Here is an 18,158-nt window from a genome sequence, read left to right as displayed (position 1 = left end):
AAGGGTCAACCCATAGTCCTCCTTCTCGTCACTCCAAAAGGGAAGAGAGGAAACAAGGAAGAAAAAGGCAAGAAAGAGGTCACTCTCTTCTCCTTCTTTCTCCTCTTCAGATGAAAGCAAAAGTTATTATCCTTGACAATACAATAGGAGAGGACATCGCAAAACTTACCTTGCATGGCAATGGTCCCAAAAGCTCAAGAAATTCAAAGAAGGAGGAAAGAGTATCTCTTTTCTTACCTATGATGGCACCTTTGGTGCCACCGACAAAGTATTGGCCGTCATCCAACAATTTGATGCGGCCTTTGGAGACGAGGGCTTCACGGATTCCTCTAAGCTACGCCATGTAGCTATACACTTCCAAAAATCTACTCGTCAATGGTGGGCTAGCCTTTGTGGCAACGGTGAGACCCCCAAAGACATGGAAAACTCTACAAGTTTTCCTCATGAACAAATTCGTTGCAAGCGATGCAAAGGACAAAGTGCTTAATGAATGGCAGAGTTTGAAGCTACTCTTCAACGAGTCTATCCACAAATATGTAGACAAGATTTGGGATTTACATCTCAAAGCTACAGTCTTTCAAAGGATAGACTTTGCCAAAACAAAGCAATAATTTTGTGCGGGATTACTTGAAGAAATGGCCGAGTATGTCAACTCACAACGGCTTCTCACTATCATTGAATTCATCCAACACACTATGGTTTCTTCAAGGATAAATTTCCAACAAGGGCGAGAAGAAATTTGAAGCCCATGGAAAACAAGGATCAAAATGAAGCTAAAGGGAAGAGCAATGCTAAAAACTCATCCCAAAGCAACACCAACACCAACAACAACAAGGCTAAGGAGAAAGGAGCTTACAAAGGTAAAAATAAGCTCTCTCCCAAAGAATTAGAGGCCTTTCATAAAGACCATAAATGCTTTAAGTGTGGGGAGCAAGGACATGGTTATCGTTCTTGCCCCAAATGAAATGTACGCAATGACACTCCTAGTGCTTCCATGGTTGAGCTCCAAAAGAGGATACTCATTGTGCAAAGGCTCATCCCTCTCCTATTCTTGGGGAAAGGTACGGGAACATGATGCCTTCATCTTGTTTGACCGTGGGTCTACTCACAACTTCATATCAACAGAGTTGGCCACCAAGTTGGGCATTCAAGCTTTTAAGATGGGAGATATTGTAACTACAGACACATCTTTCAAGGGACAACAAGCCTCGATTACTCCCTTGATTGGGAAGTTGAGGCTTCATGTCCAAAGCTATGTCGACAAAGAAGAATTTTTCATCTCTCGTCTTCAACATGAGGATGCTATCTTAGGGGCACCATGGTTCAATGGCATGGATGCCAACATGAAGTTCCCTGAGAGGAGAATCTACTTCACCTATAGGGGAAAGAGCATGTATATAGATGCTAATGAGTCTGGTCATACTATACCACTTGTAAATTCACCGACTTTTGATAAGTCATGAAAAGCTCGGTTTTTGCGTACATTATTTTTGTCAAAGAATCCATTAATGATGCTAATGATTTATCAAATGAAAATGGTAGGAATCAAGAAGAGTTAGACTTTTTTACTTTTCTAAATGGATTGCAAGATGTTTTTATTGATGATATCCCTATGGACTTACCTCCAAAACGAGGGCATGATGACCATCGAATTGAGATCCTACCAGGAAGCTCACCGCCTAACAAGCCTCCTTATCAAATTTCCCAAGCTCAACAAGAGGAAATTATGAGGCAAGTACAAGAATTAGTAGACAAAGAGATGTTGAGGCCTAGCTCCTTTCCCTTTTGTTCTCCAGTCCTTTTAGTGCAAAAGAAAGGTAGTACATACTGTATGTGTGTGAACTATCGAGCACTAAACCATATCACTATCAAAAACAAATTTTCTGTGCTTCAGGTAGAAGCTTTGTTTGATAAGCTACAAGGCTCTACCTACTTTAGTAGGATTGACCTTAAAAATGGCTATCACCAAATAAGGATAGTGGATGAAGATATCTTAAAGACCGTGTTTTGTACAACGTTTGGTCTTTATGAATATCTAGTCATGCCTTTTGGCTTGACCAATGCACCGGCCACATTCAATCGTTTGATGGAGAAAATATTCAAACCCTATCGCAAGTTCACTGGAGTGTTCTTTGATGATATCATCATCTACTCCAAGTCTTTGGAGGAACACCAGCAACATCTCCAAGTGATTTTTCAAGCATTGAGGGAGAACAAGCTTTTTCTCAACCAAAAGAAAAGCGAATTTTTCATTCAAGAGATTCAATACTTAGGTCATATTATCTCTCAAGATGGTATCCGTAGGATCCATCAGAATTAGAGGTAATAAAAGCATGGCCTAATCCAAGGAATCTACATGAGCTAAGAAGATTTATTGGTATGTGTGCATACTATAGACGCTTCATAGAAAAAATTTCTCAAATAGCAGGACCATTACATGACTTAACAAAGAAAAACATTAAGTATTCATGGACTGCTAAGGAGCAAAATTCTTTTGACAAGCTCAAAGAGAAGCTTACCTCTCAACCAATCCTCATGCTTCCGGATCTCTCAAAGACATTTCAGGTCAAATGTGATGCTTGTGGTGATTGCCTTGGAGCGGTCTTGCTTCAAGAAGGGCATGCCATAGCATATGAGAGCCGAAGCCTCAGTACGGATGAATGGGTCTAGGGCATTTATGAGAAAGATATTTTTGCTATTTGACATGTCATAGACACATGGAACCACTATTTATTGGGGACTCCATTCATTTTACAAACAGACCACCAAAGTCTCTAGTACTTCATGATGCAAACCAAGCTTTCCTACAAACAAATGAGGTGGGCAAATTTTCTTTCGTAATGTTTTTTTCATATTGCTCACATTGCTGGTAAGCACAATCAAGTGGCTAATGCAATTTTATAACGACCAAAAGTTAATGCGGCATCTATAGCAACTCACAATGATTTATCTTCTATGATAGATGAGTATGCTATTGACCCTGACTTTAAAGATGTAATGTCAGCCCTTGTTATGTTGCTACCGCTAATTAAGTTCACCCTCTATGTTTCCCCAAGTAGTCTCACAAAAATGCTCACTCTAATTCTATTAATTGTGCTATTCTCAACTTTCATTGTCCATTTCCATTATACACTCTCTCTTGAAAAGAATAGCTACAACAACATGAGCACATGGAAGTTCAAATGTTTGCCACTTATTATATGAGCATGACCTTGTAGATACATCAACCACACATGTTATTGTACTTGTCAAGATCTCAAAAACCATATCACTAGAGGGCAAGATTTGGTATTGCCAAGCACTATTTCCAACCTTGCGCCAATTCTGCTCTACATTTGCAACCAATGCAAATTGTGCTCTATCTACCAAAGACTCACATGCCCTCTTTCCCTCCATTCCACGTGCGTAGAACCAAACTGTTAGTTGGTGACAAATGATATCAAGCATAGATATGATAGTCTTATCTCTAGCCTCAAGCAACCATGCATTCAATAACTCAACAATGTTGGATGTAAGATGCCCATTACGCTTTCCTTTAAATGGTGTCGTTACCTAATGAGATGGGGGTGAAGTGGTCAATAAGCAGGAGAGAGAGCGAGAGAAACCCATCATCAAGATTCAGATGTGCAGTATAGAGAGAGAGAGAGAGAGAGAGAGAGAGAGAGAGAGAGAGAGAGAGAGAGAGAGAGAGAGAGAGAGAGAGAGAGAACCCATCATCACCACCGATCGGATGTGCAATAGAGCGAGTGAGAGAGAGAGAGGGGGGGGGGGGGAAAGAGAATCATTAAGCATAGGGTCATGGCTACCAAGTTCCAACAGAGAGTCCATTTCATGATTCCCTTTTCATCGAATAAGTGGTTGCTAACTCCTTCCACCAATAACATAATTAATCAATTTTTAAACAAGGTGAGGAGTCACGATGGCCTGTAGAAGGTTGGGGGGGGGGGGGGGGGGGAGGAGAGAGAGAGAGAGAGAGAGAGAGAGAGAGAGAGAGAGAGAGAGAGAGAGAGAGAGAGAGAGATTTATCGGAAGCAAGTCTTAATCAGTGTACAATTGTATTGTTTTAACATAAAATTATATTATCCATATACACACATAATTACAAACTAGCAGTTTCAAACCGACCGGTCCCCACCACTGCCTTCGATGATGGATTATGGATATGGCACTTTCCCTTCGTCCCCAGTCCCCACACACAAATGTACACACATCTACATAGAGGAGAAATGGTCAACAAATAGTGAGGTTAAAAGTTGTGTAAATGTAAAACGAAAAGGAGAGTTTTTTAATGACCTTTAAAACGATAAAAATGGAGTCACCCTTAAGTTGACACTTGAATGCCCAAAGGTCTCACCAATTTCCCAAGCTTCATCAAGAAGAATACCATCACGTTGAGGCCTCGTGGTGGAGCCTTGCTCCTTTACGCGCTCTGTTTGTCAACAGCCGCAACATCTCCACACTCGATTGGGGGGGCCATTTGGTGGAATGTTTGGGGGTTGCGGATGGGTGGACGTTGGGACTTGGGCACGCTGCGGATGCAGGGACTACTCACACGACGGCCACTACTTAAATAATTTAATTGGATAATTTAATTGGCTGCCACACAAACGACAGCATTAGTAGTTATAATAATAACCTCAGCCTAAATTCCACTGACGTGGAATTTTGCAGAGGTCTGAGGGCACGACAAGCGTACACGATCCTCGGCCACAACTCCACCCGTTGCGACGACAGCCATGCCGGACAACACCATTGACGCCGTCCACGCCAGCTCCTACGACACGCGGAGAGAGAGAGAGAGAGAGAGAGAGAGAGAGAGAGAGAGAGAGAGAGAGAGAGAGAGAGAGAGAGAGAGAGAGAGAGAGAGAGAGAGAGAGAACGCGAGCCGAGGTGAGAGAGACACACACAGAGAGACTCTCGTCCTCCACGATAATGAGGCGCAGCTGAGGTGTAGTTGCAGGTGCCGTGGCCACCATGAGAGAGAGAGAGAGAGAGAGAGAGAGAGAGAGAGAGAGCATGTTGCAGAACGGGGGGGGGGGGGGGGGGGGATTTTTTTGGGGCCCCCAAAGTCAAAGTCTCTATTATAATAATAATAGAAACTTGCTATTATAATAAAAATAGCATCTCCTTTTTTTGGCCTGCCCAAAGGGCAAAGGCTATAGAGATGCCTTCTCTTTTTGATCGCTAAAATAGAATAAAAAAGGTTGTGTTACATTTTCATGCATTTTTTATAAACCAAAATGCTGATTGGTTGAAATAAGATAGTGGTCACTCATTTAAATGAAGAGTGTGCAAGTTTAATGATGGACATGTCTTGAGTTTTAAAATATGAAGTGAATGTTCATTTATTCTTAACTTTTAAAAAAGATTATTTTTTAAAAAGACAATTTTTGATTGGGTGAAAGAGACGTATCTAAGAGCTTCAAGTGAATCCAGAGTAGCAATTTTCAAAATTATTGATTATTAAACTTTTGAGAAAATCGATGGATACACGCTTACTTTAGTTGAAAGTGGTGGGACATTGGGAATTAGTAAGTGGAGGGTAAGTGATGGCTCTCATGAGAACGATCCACTACAAAAATATTATCATCTCTCTCTTTTCGCGCGCGCACTCTCTCTCTCTCTCGCGCGAGTCTCCACACAAGGACTTCGGACTTCTACTCTTTCTGTGCAGCCCCAAGGCATGGTGCTCCCCCCCACTCGAAAGCTGCTTCCGAGCCTCGACATAAGTTTTCAGACGTCATGAATCAATTTCTAACATACAATGCACTAGAATATTATCGTCTTTCTCTTCTCTCTCTCTCTCTCTCTCTCTCTCTCTCTCACACACACACACACACACACACACACACACACACAGTCAAGAGTAAGGACTTCGGCCTTTTTCTCTTTCTCTGTGCAGCCCTAGGGCATGGTGCTCGTCTCTCTCTCTCTCTCTCTCTCTCTCTCTCTCTCTCTCTCTCTCTCTCTCTCTCTCAAAAGCTACTTCCGACCTACGTTTTCAGAAGGAGTGGATGAACTTTGGAGGACACACTTCTATGCTTGCACGTTTCTGCGTCTATATGATCTTATCAATCATGAACACTAGAATGCCTCTACTCCCTCCCAGCTCTAGGCACAGAGCACCCTCCTCAATGTTATTTACGTGGGTAACTACGACTTCTTCCAACTGGCCGTCTAGCTCCGGCTGATGGAGCAGGTAAGGCTATAGGATCTTAATCAAGATGGTCTTAGGGGGCAGCCCTAGACTCCATCAAAACACAACAGAGGTCGTGAAACCGGGTTGCTCATGAACTGCTTGGTGAAGGGTCTCTCCTCTTGAAATATGTGTGCAGGGATGTAGTATGTACAATTAGAATATCTAGGATGCTATGATATCAATTTAAATCATTCCATTCGTGGGCTCCTTTCAACTCAGTACTACTTTGTGGCATGAGAAGAGGAAAACCGAAATTATAGTAACATTGGGCTAGTGGAGGAGAGAAATATCTCAATGCGGATTGTTGTAGCAGGGATCAAATGGTGACATGATACTTAAGGGAGGGAGGGAGGAAATTAGAGAGGCTTGCACCACTTAATCATCTTGGTGTTGATGGCACATTCTATGAAGATGACCGAGGAATCAGTGAGGATGATTGGTTAGATCCAGGGGCTGTCAATTAATAGTTACAAAACTAAAGATTGTGGTTGCCTCGAGTACGTGCCAATGAACTAGATGATTGCACAGACCTCTTGCGAATGTTGTTGACCTACACAGTGGAAAACTCAGCTCATGTCAAAGCTGCATGTGGGCATTTCTTAGGTAGGAACTACAATATAGAACGGCTGATTCTAATTTTGAGCACGACCGTGGAAGCAAGCTATAATTAGTGATTGTTCAGTGTTGTTGGTGACGTTGATGGCAGGGCTATTGAAGTAGGGGGCTGTGAAACTCCTAGCCAACCATATTGCAAGCCATGATCATGTGTAGCCCAAGTGTAACTAGAACTTTGGGGTCACATACAAGCTAAGAAAAACCCTTCTAAAGTTACAATGATACCCAATATTGAGCCATGAATAAACTATTTTTGATTATAATGATGTGGAGAGATTATAACTTCAAGGCAGGTTTTGATTGTAGTACTTGCTATGATTATGTGTAGCCAAAGTGAAGCTTGATGTTTAACTCTGTTACTGTTTGAGGTACAAGCTACCTAAAAAATATTTAAGTCATAAAGTCATAATACTAAAACATTTGTGGCTCGAGCTCAAGATTGAGCCTTGTTCATGTGCATCCCAATATAATGATTCCCATGTAGAAGAAAAATTGAAAATATTTTCTTTCTAGGGCTTGTTGAACGTCAATACACATCCAGTTTGACTTTCCTCTTCAGCCTCTCATTTTCCCCCATAGTTTAGTTTGGGTGATTGCTCGGTAGATTAAGGCTACAACTGGTTTAATAGGTGGATGGTTTGAGGTGTTGTGATAAAGGCATCAAAGGCAAACATGACAACTAAGTAGATTTCCAACCATGGTGTTAAGTCAATGGGGAGCTGCCGATTATGTAGAGCTAGTGGTTTTGAATTTGATTGCCCATGGCGACAAGGACACATAACCAGTTTTTTTCACATGCAACCTACAAGTTGATAGCCTCTCCGCAAGACCATTCTGACATGCGGTTGGTATAAATCACCCTACAAGGAGAGAGTCTTGTGTCTTTAAAATTTGAACTTGGCCTTTTATTAAGCCCCCATGTCTCTGATTTGTTGTCTTGTACATTTTTCCCTTCCCACTAAATCGGTGTCCTCCAAGTGGATGCTTGGTGTTCCCCTTTGGAAATTAACCTTGGCTAGCCCTATCACACTCTCTTAATTAGTTGGTGAGTTGGCAAGAGAAGTGGAGAGGCGAGAGGAAAATGTGCATCGTCGCCATTGGCCCATCGCCTTGGCATGAGTCAAACAAGATGCTCTCTCTCTCTCTCTCTCTCTCTCAATCTTTCCCGGAATCCTAGTTCTCTCCTGTTTCATGGAGGCAAATACAATCGAGCTGTAGGAAATGCGTGAATGTCTAGACTCTCTCTCTGTCTCTCTCTCTCTCTCTCTCTCTCTCTCACAGGTCTCAGGTCTCTTGGGATAGTTTCCTATGACATTAAAATTATCTTCTTCTTCTCTCTCTCTCTCTCTCGCTCTCTCTCTCTCTCTCTCTCTCTCTCTCTTTGGTGCTTTTGTAAAGTACAGAGAGACTCTACTTCTCTCTTGCCCATCCTTACAAGAGGGCTATGATGCAGGACATGAAACAATAACTACACACTCAACTTCAAGTTTTTTCTGTAGGCAAGGTTGTCGAAATTTGAAGGATTGCTTAGTGAGTTATGGAATTGTTTGTAAAGGATAGGAAACAGTTACACACTTAGCTTCCGTCTTTTCTACACACTTAGTTTATTGGGTGTTTCTAGAAGAAAAAGTTCTATCATCGTGTCGAATTTATTGTTTTGTTTGTGCAAGTTTTATAATTTGTAGAGTGAAAACATAGTGCTCAATATGTCTTTTTTGGTTGTTTTGGCCTTAAACACATACTCAACTTTACTTATCCATATATACTTAGCATTTATACAGAATGTGTGTCCTACATTGTCTCTCCGTTAGGATGGAACTCCAATGTTCTTATTGTGTTGGTGCTACTATGTAGCACATAAGGTTTCAAATTTGCTAATGTTTTCCATTAAGCTATGAAAACCTCAACTTCCTAACATCAATTTACATCTAAATGTTTGTTTTTTTTGTGTCTTTTTAAACTCGTTAATGGGGATTTTGTTGCATGTTTACGCGATGGATCTTTCAGTGATGTGTTATTTACTAAGTTCAATGGTCATTGTTTAATAAAGAGATGAAGGATATAAAAAATGGCGTACAATGTACAAAGACTAGAAATCTTACATGAATTGGCTTGGAAAGGGTGGCTTTTTCGTTTGACTGGTTGCGGATGCAAAATATCAATGCCGACGATCTTTCTTTGTTAAGAGTTTTTTTTTGCTTGTTATACTTGCAAAGGTATACAATTTGAGCAATCAACCATTTGATGGGGTTGAAATCTTGTGCAGTTTAAGGAAGTTTAGTGCATGGGGGTTAGAGTACTATACTTGTTATACTCGCAAATGTATACAATTTGAGCAATCAAAACCTTTATGGGGTTGAAATCTTGTGTAGTTTAAGGAAGTTTAGTGCATGGAAGTTTACTATTGGCCACATCACAAATTGGATGGATATAGAGGTGTATTAAGACCTAAGACGATGTACCCAGCATAGATAGTTGATAAATATTATTAAAAATTATGATTGTATATTGAAATATAAACATCTCAAGCTTAGAAGGTAGTAAATGGATTTACTAAGTACTTATTCAACAATCACGAAAAGAGACATGCTCTTTCATAAACATGTAATATAGGTATGAACATGGTGATTATCATATCTAGTTTGATAATAATGCTTCGTATTTACATAGAAGTTTAAATATAGTATTTGTATCTTAGATAGTCCACATTCAATCGTTAGCATTGTGATAAATATTTTGAAGATATTATGACTACATTGTTTTCTTTTTTTTAGATTAAATACACTTTTTCTTTACTTGGTGAGCCAAAGGTACTTTTACAACGATCTGAACGCACAAGACACCACGTGTCATTACTTCACTGGATGCTTTTGATGCCATCAAAAAGCTTCAACTAAATAAAAGTGCTGCACGTAAAGCAGTTCGTGCACTATCGCAGCCAGCATCTTCGCTTAGTTTGCAGGTTCGCAGCTAGGAGCAGTTCGCGGCAGTTTTGCAGGTTCTTAGCTTCGCAGGTACAAAGTTTCCAACAATACAGCAGTTTGCAGGTTCAGCACCTAGGAGCAATTCGCAGCAGTTCAGCAGTTCCACAGCTTTGCAGGTACGAGGTTCCCAACAGTACAGCAGTTCGCAGTTCTCACAAGTTTGATGAGAGAGAGAGAGAGAGAGAGAGAGAGAGAGAGAGAGAGAGAGAGAGAGAGATTCATGGCCGTATCGAGGACAAGCAACAACACAAGCAAAGCAAGCAGAAGGCAAGAAACGACGCACGACAGCCTTTGGTAATCCGATGCCAAGAAGGTCTGGGCTGCTTTTCAACACTGACGTGTTGCTGCTTTTCAACACAGGCGATTAGCCCCAATCGAACACATGATAAAAAACGTTAGCCCCAATGGAGATGGAGAGGGAGAGAGAGAGAGAGAGAGAGAGAGAGAGAGAGAGAGAGAGAGAGAGAGAGTGAGAGTGAGAGATTCATGGCCGTATCTATTTATTGTTGACTCGATTCCAGATTATGCCAATTGATCATCGATTGAAATGTGACATCTTCTGTTTCAGTAGCACTAGAACATACCTGTGCCATGAGAGAGAGAGAGAGAGAGAGAGAGAGAGAGAGAGAGAGAGAGAGAGAGAGAGAGAGAGATTCAAGGCCGTATCTATTTATTGTTGACTAGATTCCAGATTATGCCAATTGATCATCGATTGAAATCTAATATCTTCTGTTTCAGTAGCACTAGAATAGACCTGTGCCATGAGAGAGAGTCGCGTTGAGTAGTGAAGTGTGGAGCCCTATACTCTTCATTACATACCTCTAAAAGTCAAGTATGGAGACCTTCGTGATCCTCTTTGATGCCAACAGTTAGCATTCTCTCAAAATCCTCAGCTTGGACTTGCACAACACTTTCATGTAATATCGTGAAGACAATCGATACACCCCAGAGCTTATCTCTCAGTCAGATTATATATAACAACTACTTCGTAACGATGAAAATCTCCCAACGTTAATCATGATGATGTTGATGATTATGATGACGACCAATTCAATGATGATATTGCTGCTATGTACAAGAACGGGTATGACGACAAGGATTAGATGCCTAAATCTCAATGCAAGAACCACGATGTCTAGTACCATATGGATACACACGTCTCCAATTGCCCTACTTTTCATGACAGCGTGCCTACACCGGATATTGATAATGCCAAGAGCATGATGATTAGCTTTACCAACTTTTGGCTAACAATATTATGACGATGGTCACATTGATTATGCTAAGAATGTGAGTAATGATGGCTACTTCAACTCCGTGACTTATGTCAGCAAGAAAAGAAAATCTCACAAAAGCAAACAAAGAGGTAGCTGGAGGAGGTGCCTCTTACTATGCATTATAATTTGATGTCCTGCAAGAGCAAAAAATCCAGTGTGCCTCATTGGAAAGAGTATAGAACCATCATTTCGGTGAGTTCAATATTGCAACATGAGAAGGTAGTTGTAAGCAGTTGTTCAAGGAACAAACTAGGTCAACAGTCATTTGCAATGCCAACAACCATTGAAGGGTCTCAAAGCCTCAACACTATATCTGGTCGCAGAAGCCACCGCATGGTAGAGCTTCAGAGCTTCAAATATAAATTAAATTTAATAAAAAAAGGCCGTGAAAAGCGACCCTAGTTGACAAGCAAACAAAGCAGGTTCGCAACGGCGCCAATTTGGAGCTTCACAAAGGCAACAGTTCACAGGTTTGCAGATGCGCAGCAGTTTGAAGATGAAGCTTTACAAAGCCAGCAGTTCAATATTCTTCAGGTAAGTCTCTGGCCATTCTTTGTGTGTGTGTGTGTGTGTGTGTGAGAGTGAGAGAGAGAGAGAGAGAGAGAGAGAGAGAGAGAGAGAGAGAGAGAGAGAGAGAGAGAGAGAGAGAGAGAGAGAGAGAGAGAGAGAGAGAGAGAGAGAGAATTGACAACCCTAGCTGCGTGGAATGGGAGCGTACGATATGGACGCTATGGATTTTGTGCTAGATGTGGAAGACGATCTCCTGGATGAGGACACAACGATGGAGGAAGGAGAAGTAGTGCCGGCCCCAGTGGCCCCAAAACTCAAGTCCACGATCACCTCTGGCACTACTGGTACTTTGCAGGCTGTGTTCGACGCCTTCAAGAAGACCAAGGGTCGAGGCTTTGGTGACAAAGCCAATGCAGAACGCTCCAATAGGTTCTTTGGCAAGGAGTTTGAATCTCTTTATTTCGATGGTGGCCCTGAGCGTCAGAAATCTATTGAGGGCTGGATAATTATGGTCACGGGTTTACATGAGGAGGACCAGGAGGATGATTTGCATGAAGTCTTTAGTGAATTTGGGGAGATAAAGAACTTGCATCTTAATTTAGATCGTCGAACAGGATATGTGAAGGGTTATGCCTTGATAGAGTATGAGAAGTAGCAGGTAGCACAAGGTGTAATCGATCAAATGAGTGGGGAAAAGCTTCTAACAAAGACTGTTTTCGGGGAATGGGCTTTTAGCAGTGGACCTCTTCGACATTGCAATGTAAGAAAAAGGTCTCCTCGAGGACATCGCTCTCACGAAGCCCATTTAAACGACGCTATTAAACGGACGGTGCTCTGAGCAACATGCAAGTTTGTATGTTGCAATGGATGGGAACCCCTAGGTATTTATTTGAATGGTTATTGGGTGAGCCACATGAGGTTTTCTTGTTTCTTGAACGTACCTAGAGTTCTTGAGGACAGACCCTATGTATGATAGCATGCTACTGCATGGCCGACGAATTGCATTTAATTGAGGAGAATCCCTGCTTGATCTACAAGGAGAGGGCACACTTCAAATAGGAAACTGGTTACAGCATAAGGCAGGAGAAAGTTGACGGCCGAGAAGAGAGAGATAGTGCAATTTTAACAAGAAAAAATCTATCAAAAAGCACCCATAACTCTTTATGTAGAGAATCTTCGACATAAAATATAAAACTAGATATGCTTCTCTTTATTAAGCTTAATCAATATGCCACATCTCCTGTATTTGTCTCTATGCGTATTTTGTGTCTTGCAGGGAGGAGATATATTCACAACACTGGATGTTTCAATTACACAAGCGCGACTCCAGCTTGACTACACTACAAGGTTCGTTATTTGTATCCAGCACCCCATGACTATGCGTTTGCTTGGCGCAACACATAAACGCTATGGGGCAGGGCACGGCTTCCGTTCCTTATAATTTTTGGAGAGACCACAGTGCCAACTCTCCACCATACTTTTGTATGGCACCTTTGCATGACATGCACTGCATACTTTGGAGTTTGAGTTTGTGACGTTTCATTGCAAGACGATATGTTTAACTATTCACATTGTTTTTTTGTAGCTTGACTCAAACATTGTCCTTCGGCTTGCACAAATGGATGACATTCATATACAATTATCAGGTCAGTAGTGTAGTTCAATTTTTATAGTCTGTTTCTGCTTTTTTGTATTTTTGAGTTTGTCAAAGCTTCCCTAAGTTTAGTTTAGCCATATGTTTTTCTCACCAATGCATGCTCATTTTCGATCATCGTATCTATATATCAAATAGACATGTATTTTTTTCCCCACAGTTTGGTAATTCAACCTATATATCAAAATAAAGAAAAATTGACTACACTTGATTGAGAATAAGATGGGTGTCTCAAAGATGGTTCCACAATTTAGAGACTAAATGGTCTATATTACTAGGTTGAATGGTGCAATCTGCAAACAACTACCACAGTAGGTTAAGTTGCCAACCTTTTGCTTGATTCAATTACCCTCTTTAGGAGCCCTTTGTCGCATATGGAGCACTATGGGACATAACTTCTTCTTCCCAATGCTCATTAAGTCTCAAAGTTGAGCTATTATTGGTGCCTATTAATTGGTTCTACTCATTTTCTCGTGTCACCGCAACCGAGGTCGACAACAATCACAACCAACTAACCAAGTAACTAGTTGCACTCCAAAATCTATCAAATTATGTACGACAAAGGCCCACCAAGCAAGACTAGTTCTGCTATACCTAATTGAAGGCAGGCCTTGTGATTTTATCACTTGTTTCAATTTTGAAGCGTTAAATAACGGAATCTTTTGCTTTTGTGGGGAAAAAAATCAAACTCAAGATTTGGGTGCTCTATTTTGGGAGGGTTCGGATGGGAGGGTTCGGATTCTGTGTGCAGCGCAGGGGTGCTTTAGGGACACGATGCCCGACTGCCTCACCCCTCTTTGGTGTGTGAACATGGCTCAAGACGACAAATTTTTGCAGCTCGGGCTAAGCGCGCTGCGCCCCTCTCTTGTGGAGAAAACTTTCTTTTGCGTTCTGGCTTCATGCGGTTTGGATGTGTCTCTTGGTGTTGTATGCTGAAGATGGTTCTTGTTGCAGCTAGTTTGGCAGGTTGCTGGTTTGGCGGATCTGTTGTGCACGGTTCATGGAGGCTCCTTGCATGTGGGCCTGGGGTACTGCATGTTGACGTCGGATGTGGTTCTGGTAAAGCTGTCTTGTTGGCCTCAGATGTTTTTTTTGCTTGTTTCAGCTTGGGTTTCCGGCATGGAGGCTGCCCTGTGGCAGAGGCTCCTCCCATGGTGGCACCGGGAAGTCTTCGTTCGACGGCGTGCGCTCCCTTACTAGCCTGTGTATATGGGGAAGGAGGTTCCGGTCTTCCTCTGGATGGTTCTCCTCGTCGGTTGTCTGTGCTTCACTATCGAAGTGATGGAGGTATCGACTCCGCCCTTATGCGGCTTATGGTGTGCAGGTTGGGATCTTTATGTCCTTGTTGCTTTTTTTGGCTTTGTATTGGGGTCGGGTCCCTACTGTGCTCCTTGATTTACCTAGAATTAGCTTTGAACCCATAGCTCGCTGTGAGCATGGTCCGATTGTATTGTTTTGTTTGGTGATTAATTCAATCTACTCACTCTGTTGATTGAGTGAGTGAGTTTTGCAAAAAAAAAAAGTAGTAGGTGAGTACCCATGTTTCGTTAGCAAGTATCTCAGAAGATACCACTAGCTGGATAAGAAGAGAAAAGAAGGCTTTTGGGTTTTTTAAAAAAAAGGAGAAAGAGGACACGTGCAGGGGAGAGAAAAATTGAGAGAGAGAGATGAGTCATGACTCTGAGACTCGAGAGTTTTTTTTCTATTGCACCGACAGAGCTACTGAGTCGTCGAAGATGTAGATAGCGACAACTAGCTCCTTTTTCTAGGCATAAACTATTCGTCTGCAGTAGCTAGTGCAGCTTGCGTGGTTTTCTCTCTCTCTCTCTCTCTCTCTCTCTCTCTCTCTCCCCCGATTCTCTCCGATTCTCTTTCCAGTTCATTCAAGATTCTGCAAGGCCGTGAGAGAAAAGGTGAAGAAGGTGAAAATCTCTTGCATGAAGTTGTAGGTGGATAAGCAAGGTGAAATTGAGCAGCAAATCCCAGCTGTTTTGGAAGGTATGTGCTGATGAGGTGAGGGAGAGTAGGATCGAACCTGATGACGTAGGTTGCCGCAGGTCAAGCGCGATGCGATGGTCTTGTTTTTCTTTCGAATGTTGAGTTCTTTTGTGAGGGTGATGAGTTCAATTCATGGTTAATGACTCCTAGGTTTTGGAGTTAGCATTCTGCAGCAAGGGGAATGAGCGAGGGCGGTTAGTGAAATTTTTTAAATCTTTGTATGAGTGTATGTGGTGCATTGCAATCCGAGGTTGAGAAAGGCGATGAGTTCTGTGAGCTGAGGAGGGCAGGGATTTGAGGTTGCGAGGGTGTGGGGCGCACATCAAGTTGTGAAGGACTCTCTCTATGTCCAATTTGTATGCAGGTGCAGAAGTGCAACGTGAGCTTTGTGAAATAGTCTTTCTTTGTCTATCTGTGATTTGTGTGTAGGCGCAAACTAGGTCTTCGAGAGCATCTATGAAGCATTCCGCTGTGAAAGGGTAGGAGAACAATCGTGGATGCGTGGGTGTGTTATGTGTTGTCTCTGACTGGCTTGGAGAGAGAGACTAAGAGAGGGATGGAGGTGCGATGGCATGGTGTGAGCAGCGCTACACAGGTACGGGTAGGGACAAAGATGGGGCTAAGGGCCAGGGGTAGAGGTAGGGGTAGGTGCAGGAAATGGAGGCGAGGGCAAGGGGTTTCCTTTGAAAATGGGAGACTTGGTTAGTGCAGCACATCACAGGTCTGAACACTGACGTCCAGCGTTCGAGTCATTGTCGTAGGTTGTACTTTTCCTCTTCGTTCTATGTTAAGTAGGGAACGAATATGTGAAGATTCGCACTAATGAAATTTGATCGAGTACTAGAGATGCTTTGTCTGTTACAATGGGTCCATTTAAACAACAAGCTGAAAAGATCACGTTGGCATTCTAAAATAAAATAATTAAAAAAATTAAATAAAAACATCAAAATCAAAAGAAATAAAATAAAAACAACAAAATAAAGAGACCCCATTACAAACTAAAAAGTAGATAATCTTTTGCAAGATTTTCAATATGGAAACACCCTCCTCCCTATTAGGAATTGGATCGTGCTAGCTATGGTGGATGAAAGAGAAACATGGTGCAAATGTGTGAGTGTGTGTAAGCAAGCTTATCACTCAAGTGAATTAGGTTCCAAGATAGAATCAGCTTGGACTCATAAACACAATTTTGAGTATTGATTTAGCTTAGCACAAGCTCACCATAGATAAGCATGTAGTGCAACATAGAGTTGTTGTTTATTCATTCATGAAATGAGCTTTAAGTAGCTGTACAGCTTTGCTCCACAGTATGTGGGATAAATCCACTCTCGTCTCCTTGACTCACACCTTAGGACAAAGCTCACACTTTACACTCCCTATCCTCATTCAAAAAAATATGTTCAAGTTTAAACTTTAATCAGTGTAATTTTTGGAGTCATGGTCCACCCAACTCCCCTTAGAAGTATCTACAAATGCAGTGACACATGATTTTCTGACAAAATTTTCATCAAGAATCTAATTCACATCCAAGTGACTATTGTTCATGAGAGAGAGAGAGAGAGAGAGAGAGAGAGAGAGAGAGAGAGAGAGAAATGAAATGATATATTAACGTCTTCAAAAGGCCAAAGTGATCTATGAGACAAAAGAGTTTACAAATGGTGAATCTGATACAATGTTTGTGTAAAAGACTAAAGATTGAAAACTGAAACACCAAAAGTGAACTAAGCTAAAGTGAAATGGAACAAAATGAAATGAAAGACTGAGATGTCAAAATCAAGATCCTAACTTATGATATCTAGCATCGGTCTTTGGCGAAGCTCATCAATGTCCTCCTCAGTGAGTACTCTGACTGGGCATCTCCCATGTCGTGCCAGAACAGTCTGAACCCTCTGATCCAGCTTCCATCTCGATGTCTCATTGACTCTCGTAGTCATGGGCGTCTGGATCTCCCAAGCTCAATTTTGTGAAAAATTTCACTTGTTTTTAGATAGAGAGAGAGAGAGAGAGAGACACACTTCAAAGGCCAACTTTTTTGAATTCCACCCACATCATCAATAAACATTGGCAAGTTTTGTGAAAAAATTCACTTGTTTTTAGAGGAATATGAATGTTTAAATTTTTAAAAAAAGTAAGTACAACTTAGGCATTGCTTTGCTTTTGGGGCTAACAAAAATTTCCAAAAACATGATATTTAAGAATGTTGCCAACTGTCAAAACCTTCCAAGAAAAAATCCATGGAACTCGAAAGGATTGAAAGAACTCTATTATTTTTTCCACTATGTAAGATTGCTATATGTTCTTGCTAGCTCGGTTCGTTGAGCACTTGGACTTTGATGCCAGGGTGATGGGTTCAACTGTGGCCAAGTGATGCTCGAAGGAACATCTTTGTATCACACCCACGAGAATGTGGATATTGCTACAAAAAGGAGTGATTGTTCCTAATGTTTTGGGGAGCGCAAGCATTCTTGTCAATGCCAAGCTTTCCAATCGAGCTCCCTCCAGGTGGTAGGCATTGGACATTGCATATAACTTCTGCCACACTACTAATCAAGAGCATCTCCACTCATAATTGTGAGTGTGGAAAAAAGTGTTCTATATGTTGTTGTATTCTCACCTCTTTTAAAACATACGTATACTTTTTTTTAGGCTTATAAAATATCAGCCAATAAAGTATTAAAAGACTCATAAAATAAGTTGCATGCAAATGCTTTGAGACTTTGAGTTTTCCACACTAGTGTTAACATTATATTATTACTTTATCACACTCATAACAAATAACAAATTCAGCAACCCATAAAATTATGAAATGATTATTTTAATATCATCTATCTATACTTTATACTATATATAAGGCAACTTAAAATTTTCAAGGAAGGAGAGACCCTCCTTTAAAGGAAGCTTCACAAAATCTCCCATTTCTC

General features: G+C 41.3%; 1 pseudogene; it reads left to right on the top strand.

Annotated features, from left to right (window-relative positions):
• Positions 1-11,781: 11,781 nt before the first annotated feature.
• Positions 11,782-12,240, top strand: LOC147452791 (RNA-binding protein Y14 pseudogene; annotated as a pseudogene).
• The last annotated feature ends 5,918 nt before the right edge of the window (positions 12,241-18,158 follow it).

This window comes from Adiantum capillus-veneris, chromosome 8, assembly GCF_014529385.1.
Source record: "Adiantum capillus-veneris isolate H3 chromosome 8, ASM1452938v2, whole genome shotgun sequence".
NCBI classification, from domain to species: Eukaryota; Viridiplantae; Streptophyta; class Polypodiopsida; order Polypodiales; family Pteridaceae; genus Adiantum; species Adiantum capillus-veneris.
The sequence above is the reverse complement of the archived record's forward strand: the minus strand, read 5'-3'. Positions and strand labels throughout refer to the sequence as shown.